Consider the following 8,589-nt stretch of genomic DNA (forward strand, 5'->3'; position numbering starts at 1 on the left):
TCTCCTTTGCACGTTTTTTTTGTATGACTAGCCTCCTATCGTGTAAGAGTCAGATAAAATCTGCAAAAACAAAAGGGTGTGCCAGTCTTCAACAAAACCTTTTCCTGTCAGCTGATTCAACTGCAGCGCAGGTTAACACCAAGAGGTTATTAAAAATATTTCCTGTCAGCAAATTTCTATAGAAAAGTGTTATGGTAAAAATGCAGAAGTAGTAAAATATCACTTGTAATGGCTTTCAAAAGGTGAAGTATTGATAAACGAAGAGACACAAAATTTGAAGATGCTGGAAGCACGCAGCGGGTTAGGCAGTATCTGTGGAAAGTGAAATAGTTCAGTTTCAGGTTTCTCCTTCCATAGATGCTCCTGCTGAGTATTTCTGGCATTTTCCGTTTTTTTGATTTTTCTGAACTAAGACTTTCTGTGGCAATCGTTGGTGTGAGGATGACTGACTTCAGTTCTGTGGGTTGAGTGCTGACTGATGTGGGGTTCATCAAATGTGCCGCAGCTGGAGGTGTGAGGGGTAGTTTGCTCCTTTGTCAGTCTTCCACTTCTTTTGTAAAGGAACTTGAGGTTTTCAAAAACATGATGATTTCTCCTTCTCCATCATGGGCTAGAGTTTCCCAGAAATTGGCGGAGATGTTAGTTTTCAAGGAGTCTTTAAGAACATCCTTGAATTGTTTCCTGTCTTCCTGGTAATATCAAACCCTAATATGGCTTGGAGTAAAAGTGCTTATTTTGGGTGTCTGGTGACACATGAAAACAGTGGCCTGCCCATTGATACCTGCTGAGTGTAACTCAAATGAGGCGGGGGAAAAAACACAGACATTGGTTTGCTTATCCTGCCAGTGGATTTTCAGGATTTTGTAGATATAGGACTGATGCTTTGAGGTACCTGCTGTAGTCTGTCTCAGAAGGAAGCCTGGTAAACCAAGTGTTCTGTGCTGGGCTTGATCTTCATTCCTTTCCTCAGCTGTGCTGGGCCACCAAAGGCAATGGTGAGTTTTGTCAATATTCATATGCACTGAGATAAAAGCTGACCACATTCTCTAAGGGGACCTTTATTGTCAGAAGATGGTATTTTGAGTTAGTGCTGGTTGGTAGAGGACCTTTGTTTTGCAGGTGTAGTGTAAGGTTCAATGTTTTGTACACTGCACTGAACAAGTTGACAGTAATGTGTATATGCAAGTGTTGCCAAATTGTGGTTCTGAAATACAATGGAGGTAGACTGAACAATTTCCCACTTGTGCTCTGGATCAGCTCCACTCAAGCTGGAAGCTTGTTGCAAGTATTGTGGAATTAAAGTTTTGACTGTCTGCTTGACAACCAGTGGGTCTGTTGAGGTTCTGTTGGTTAAAGTCACAGATTTTGTGCCATGTATTTGATGTTCAATGAAGATAAATTTGAGGGCAGCCAGATTTGAGAAGGATATTCCAGTGTCTCTGGATTGAAATCAAAGGCTTTTGAAGGCAAACAGTTATGTATAGTGGTGGAGATTGTTCTGAGCTTTTTTAAACACTATTGCATAGAAGAATACTTCCATTGTGCCTCCTAGATGGATGGAATCACACTGATTGGGGGAGCATCTCTTCAGGTGCTGAAAGGTGTTTTGAGAGAACCCTTAAGATGACCTTCCCAGAGGCAGACAGCAGGTGGTTCCCTCTGTAGTTGCAGCAATCAAATTTGACTGTTTTGAAGATGGTCATCTGAGATTCCATGGTCCATCTTTGTATTTTTCAGATTATGCTGGGTGTTCTTAAGGGGCTGCAAATTATGTAGTAACAGTTTGATGCCACTTAATTGGAGAAAGGTGTGCATTTCCATAATGTCTTTCACAACTACAAGCTCTCCCCAAGTGTGTTGCAGACACTTGTAATCTTTGAAATTCCTGGGTCACTCGCGTGTATGTTATAGGTCTATTGTCTTTTATAGACCCAGGGTAGATGAGAGTGGTAGGCTTCCTTCTAAAACTCTAGGGGGAAAAAGTAACAGCTTCGTCATCTGTAACATTTATTTTAATTTGACCAAAGCATGTGAATTTTTAATCTATCATAGAAACAAATCCTGTTCCGTGCATCTTGATCAGTGATGCAGATTATCCTTTCAAGTGTCTCAATTGGGCATTAACTAGAGCTGTCAGATTTTAATTGGATTTGCAAATACCTAAGCTTTTCCACCAATAGAAGTGTTTATAACTGAAGTTAATCTCAGACTCTGAGATGATTCCATACAATATTAGAAAAGTTACCATTCAGTGAGATTGTGACTGATCTGTCTCAGTGCAGTTTTCCTGAACTAACTCCTTGAGTCCTTTAATGTTCAGAAATCAAAGGATCTCCATTTTGTATGCAATCAATGACTGAGCCTTCACTACCCTCATCTCTCCTCATCTTGTCATGAATGTCCACACTCCTTGAAGACTGTGCAACCATGGGTTCTAAACACCCCTAGTTACTGGAAATATCTCTGCATCCATCCTGTCAAACACCATATGAGATTATTGTGTAATAGTTGGCTTCTGATACAAATTGAGGGGATATTCTGGGACACTGACTCTATTAGTACAGTAGGAGGCCACTCTGCCAAAATCAACACCTGGTGCAGAGTGAGATCATTGTGCAGTTCTGCTGGTGCAGAACCATACAAGCACAGAAAGACCAATTTTGCCACTGCTGCTCCAACTACCAGCAGGACTAGTGATGGAATCAAAGCCACATAAAACAAACCCTCTAAAGCACCAATACATCTTTTGTTGGCAACACTTCACTTGTCTTTTAAGTGTGAGATTGGATCTTGCAAACTAATTTTACTGAGCAGGCTGTTCTGCTTTGGATCTCCTGGAAAAGTGATTCATGTGTGCCCCTGATATCAAAAGTTCAATATTAAGGTGTGGATGTGAAACATAACATGAGGAATGGCACCTTGTAATTCACCTTGGAATGAGATGAGTGATTAGAATATGGAATGCTGACATAGTGAATGAGGTGAATGGGTGAGATGAATTTAAGGGAAATGCATGAAGGAGAAAGGAACAAATAATAGGGATAAGTGAACCAAATGGAGGATGTTCAAAGTGAAGCACAGACACTGGAAAAAGGGTTTGTGCTGAATGATCTTTCTGTTCTGTCAATCTGAGGTAATGTAATATAAATAAACATGTGCATTTGTCAACCAGAGTGTGGGAATGATGTAACCATGTTACTTTCTCACCATAGAACATTTGGTGATATTCCATTTTCTTGCTAAACTTATTTCAATACTTAATGTAGTTGATGCAAGCAGACATAATGGGGCAAATCATGTACTGTGTCTGCCAAAGCTTTGTCATATCCTGTGGCCTGCTCCAAAGCATGTAAAAAAAAAATGAAGCACATCTGTCCCAATTTCTGAGAATGTTGGAATCGTGGTAGTCTGTGACATGGCAAAATGTGAATGCCCCAGGAAATGTAAACAAGCTACTGCTTGATAAGTAATTCAAATGTACATTATTTTCTCTGAAATGTCTTCTACATTAGTTTCGAACATTAACATCAATATTACTTTAAATCAAAAACATTTCTTAGAAAAAGTAGAATTACTGAACTGTCAACACATGTAATAGAAATTTGTCAAGGTAGGCACATGCCTCTTGAACAGGTGTCTTGGATACAGCTTTTCAGTTTTAATTCTAGATCCTCTACTGTAGGAAAACCTCTTGGCATAGGAGGCAGGCCACTGGTTTTGAACAGTATCACTTTCCTTACTGTTTGTAATTGCAAGTATATACCGAGCATATGGAAGTTCTCAAAACATTTGAACTGCTGTCTTTCCATTTGTCCAGTGCACCATGTTTGGAAGACCAGTGGTGGCATTTTCCCATTGAGGACAGAAGATGTGATCTGCTGACTCCTGGTGCTGCATGTCTGGTGATGACCAGACATTGGACTAAGTATAAGTAAGTGCTGCATTCAGCATAAGACTTGGAAGCTGTTGAATGTTTGTGCTCCCTGACTCTTGAATGGACTTCTTGTATGCTAAAATGAACTCTTGATCTCTCAACCTACCTCGTCATGGCCCTTGCACTTTGTCTTCCTGTACTGCACATTCTCTGTAGCTGTAACATTTTATACTGCATTCTGTTTTTCTTCCCTATTGGTATTGGTTTATTATTGTCACTTGTACTGAGGTACAGTGAAAAGCTCCCTTGATGTACTTGTGTACAGAATGATCTGTCTGGATAGCATGCAAACAAAAGCTTTTCACAGTATCTCAATGTATGTGACAATAAAATACCAATTACCAATTTACAGGTTGAAGCTAGAGCTATGAGGACATGTAGTACAAAAGGCCAGTAGAGGGCATCTGAATAAGTCTGTGCTTGTCTTCTATTCCTGTTTAACCCTTCTCTGACCACCAATTGTTTTATTTCATTTTCCCCATTTAGTTGGTATCAATTATAGGTACATTATCCTGTTGCATTTGTAATAAAGAAGTGGTGCATTTGTCCATCTGATCTAATGACATTGACAAAAGCTTAAATTTTCACAGGTGATTATCAGTACCTTGGGGTGGGGGGGGGAGGAAATTAAATGTAAACTAAAAAGGAAATAACATGAAACTTAGAAATTTTATAAACTTCAGATAATTCAGTCCATAAAAAGTGCAAAGCCCTGGAGATGAGGATTGAACCCAGCTCACTGGAATTGTGGCAGCAGCTCTTGACTGTGCCACTATGCTGTCCATTCTATGTAACATTGCACACATCTCTAATACTAGATTGGAAAGAGCCTGTTGCATTAATATTTAGTTCTGTAGTCATCTTCAGTCTGGTTTTGAGTATGGTTGGAGGTTGTTCCTAATGATTCCATCAGATGGCTCCTTTGACTTGTACACACCTGTTCTGACAACATTTAGTTAAGATTCTGGTGATTTGTGCTCAGGTGACAAGTTTGATCCTCTGCAAGAGTTACTGGTAGTAACCCTGACTCTGCTCTAGCTCTGGCCCTTGGCATGGCACAATCACTTGCCCTGAAAGGCATCTTTTTTAGAATGGGAAGGTCAGAATGAATCAAAGGCAGTAGGTTAATTGCTTGGTAGCTATTGTGCATCTAGAAAACACAGAACATAAATTGGTCTCATTGGAAATTTATCTATATGCTATTCCCTTGTCAAATACTAAACTGGAGGACACTTACATTTGCCTTTTGATATGATAAGTTGTAAAGCACTAAACATTGTTCATTAAAACATCGGTATACATTAAAGTCTGAGTGTTTCACATCTTTAAACTGAATGGCAGTTCAGTGTGAAGAACAGGAATGCATTACTGTGTTTTATATTCCTGGTACTTCTAATCTTCCAGATTTCAACTGCAGGCAAGTTAACATTCCACAGACCATTCATAACATTATTTTTTAAGTGTAGAGAGCCTCTGTCATTAGAGCATGGGCCTATTTGCTTTTGGTTTGCTTCAATGTAAAAATAAAAGTTCACACCTCTAAACCAATAGTTTTCCAGGACCAGATTACTTGATCAGTCTTGCTGACTATTTCAGTCTTCCCCCCCAGGTACAGCATTCAATGTCAGTCAATGGTATCCAACTGCTATAAAAGATGAAGTTTGTGCTGCCATACTGGACTCAGTGGTGCCATTTCATAGTTGAGCAGAAGATCAGACCATTTGCTGCAGTCATAGACTAAGTTGCTAATGCTGCTTCTGTTGTAATGCCTATGTAATTAACAAAGTTAGTGCTGATTCTGAAAAGGGGAAGATTTGCCACCATTGTCTTAACTTCATGTGGCTGGACATGCTCTGTATACTCTGCCTTTTAATTCACAATTTTACCAACAAACATCAAAAATGTTAAGTTCACATGCAGACACCCTGCAAATAGGGGTGTTGAGATCAATGCTTAAACACCAGAGTCTATTAAACATGCAAGTAATAATGCTGCTGCTACTACAGCTTGGGCCAAACTGGCCATGTGCCATTGGTTTGTAATGTTACCAAGTGCCTGAGCTTTTTTAAAAAAAAAATTCCCAGCCCTAAGTCTGTTCCAGTTCCATTAATGAGTCAGGTGGGTGGGTTTTTTCTGGAGTCTTGCAGACATACCTTGGCTCAGCAGTAGCAGATCTGCAATAGAGCACTGATCCAGTTCCAAGCTCCCATCACCAGGCATGTTATTTTAGAGCCAGCTCAGTAATTCGTGCTTGCTTTACAAAATATATACTCTGCAGAAACTGGGAGTAGTTTCCTTGCAATCCAATGCTACTGGAAGGGTTTTACTGCAGAAAGAAATGGTAGTGTGAGGTGGTTTTTGGGTTCTACTTTGTCATTCATACTTTGTGGGGAGGGTGGGAGGAGAGGTGGTGTAGTAAGAATCCTGAAATGTTGGCCAAAGTGCAAGGAACAATTGCTGGGATCAAATGTGTGTGCATGGGGGAAGGGTGACCTGGGTGCTAGGTAACCAAGACTGTCTCTTCAGACATGAGCCTGCAGTGCCTGAGGGAATGGTCACATGATGGGTTGACCTGGACAAAAATCCTACTTGGGTCAGAAGTGACCAGGGTATAAAAGAGTGACCACATTAGATTTGGGCTCACCACAGGTTAGGTCACAACTGATGCTGTGGACTGATTGGAATGGGGTGCTGCAGTTAAACTGGCTCAGGCATGCTTCTGAGATAAGTACCACTTGTTGTAACTTAGCAATAAAGTGTGTTGTATACAGCATTGTGTGTGCAAGGCTTATTTCTATTGAATCTGCAAACAATCCTGCTTAACTTTGGCACAATAGGTGGTTCTGCCTCTTGGTCTAAATACTCAGCTACTGTATCTAGTTTATTCTTGCAGGCATGTCTCAGCTCTGCAAAGCCCACTTACCTTGCCTGGTGTCAAGATATTTTGGTGCGCACAGGAAGACAAATGGAAAACCTTTGTACCTTAATCTGTCACATCTTCCAGAAGCAATAAAGCATCAGAAAATCAAACTTCTCTCTCCATTTCAATAACTAATTGAAAACTTGGGGGGGGGGGTGGCAGTAATAAGGCATTTATAAGTCATACTAAGCAATTCAAATAAAAATTATATATCCAAACATTAAACTATTTTCTTTTCTTGGAATCTTTTCTAATTACAGGAGTTCTACATGGATATACAAGAGACTGCAGATGCTGGAAATCTGGAGAAATAAAATGCTGGAGGAACTCAGTAGGTCCCAAAACATCGACTATCCATTTCCTTCCATGGATGCTGCCTGACCAGCTGAGTTCCTTCAACATTTTCTGTTGCTCCAGCTAGCCATTCTTGCTTTGTTTCCTATGTTGGTTGCAACTCTGCTCTACTCCAAGATTTTGAACTGGCCTAGCTGACTTAAACAGAACAGTTGCCTGGGGACTGTTGATTTTATAAGACATTTATCAAATTCTGCTTAAAGTCCTTCAATGTGAAACTTTAACTCTGCTTCTCCCTCCATGGATGTTGACTGATCTAAGTATTTTCTACTTTTGTTAGCCTCCAGCTTCTGCAGTGTTTTGCTTTTGGAGTATTCCTGTTGTATTTGAACCTTTCAGTATGCAAGTACCAATAAAATAAAAGCTTACTAACATGGGACTTTCCAAAATGTCTCAAAGTACTTTCCAGCTGATGGGGTACTTTTGAAGTTGTAATGTGGGAATCATGGCAGCTGATCTTTAAATGAAGTACTTCCACAATGTGATGTGGATTTAAAAATGAGTAATCAATCAGAACACTAAGGAAAGCACTAATGCTTTTTCTTTCTAATTCCAAATGGTATCTTTAAAGTTCCATGCAGATGTGATCTTGGTGTGAAATGCATACAAAGGATGACATCTCTAACAATGCACTGCCCTCTTAATACTGCAGTGGGATTTAGTATTTGAGTTTTTAAACTTGAAGCCATGAGGCTCCATTGCATATTACTGCCCTCCAAGCCATAGATCACAGTAGATTGATAGGTATGGGAACTGGATCTATCAATATTATAAGCAGCATTCCAATTTAAAACTGCCAGCCTCATTACTGAAAATCCCCTAGATAAGCATGATTGCACCTCATCCCTGATGGATTAGGTGACCCACAGAGCAATGGAAGTAGAAATTACTCCAGTGTTACCCCAGATATTGCTGCACAGTGACTAGAAATCTCAAATATTTAGAATTCTGTAGTGCTACATTAGACTGTAACTACCTTTTTGATTTTAAAGATTCTATCTGTGTTTATTTGTTAAATACTAATCTTTGTTTAAATCTACAATGGTTCTACATAACTAATACTTAATAGGCATGAAGCAGCACTTGATGGATGGGTTGCAATCTGTACAGTATATTGCCAGCGAAGTTCACATAAATTGACCCCAAAAAAAAATCATCTGCAGATCCACACTGTGGGCAGGCTGCAGCTAATGAATTGTCAATTTATGGAACAGTGGATAAATAGACCACTGCAGTGAGCACTCAGAGAAGGCAGATGGGCTCTGTGGAAAAGTACAGTAATCAGTTGGCTTGTAACCAGGTCTGTGGTACCATCAGCTGCAGACAACTGGCTATGCAAAAAAAATTAAAGGAATTCACTTTACAAGTAAAATGGTATTCA

At 39.8% G+C, this 8,589-nt stretch overlaps 1 long non-coding RNA gene across 1 annotated transcript; it reads left to right on the forward strand.

The window, feature by feature from the left end:
• Nucleotides 1-150: 150 nt before the first annotated feature.
• LOC127574544 (uncharacterized) lies at nucleotides 151-8,589 on the forward strand. The gene is made up of 3 exons (XR_007956919.1): nucleotides 151-242; nucleotides 3,818-3,931; nucleotides 7,115-8,589. It is a non-coding gene; the product is annotated as an uncharacterized LOC127574544 (long non-coding RNA).

The sequence above is a fragment of the Pristis pectinata genome, chromosome 9, assembly GCF_009764475.1.
Source record: "Pristis pectinata isolate sPriPec2 chromosome 9, sPriPec2.1.pri, whole genome shotgun sequence".
NCBI classification, from domain to species: Eukaryota; Metazoa; Chordata; class Chondrichthyes; order Rhinopristiformes; family Pristidae; genus Pristis; species Pristis pectinata.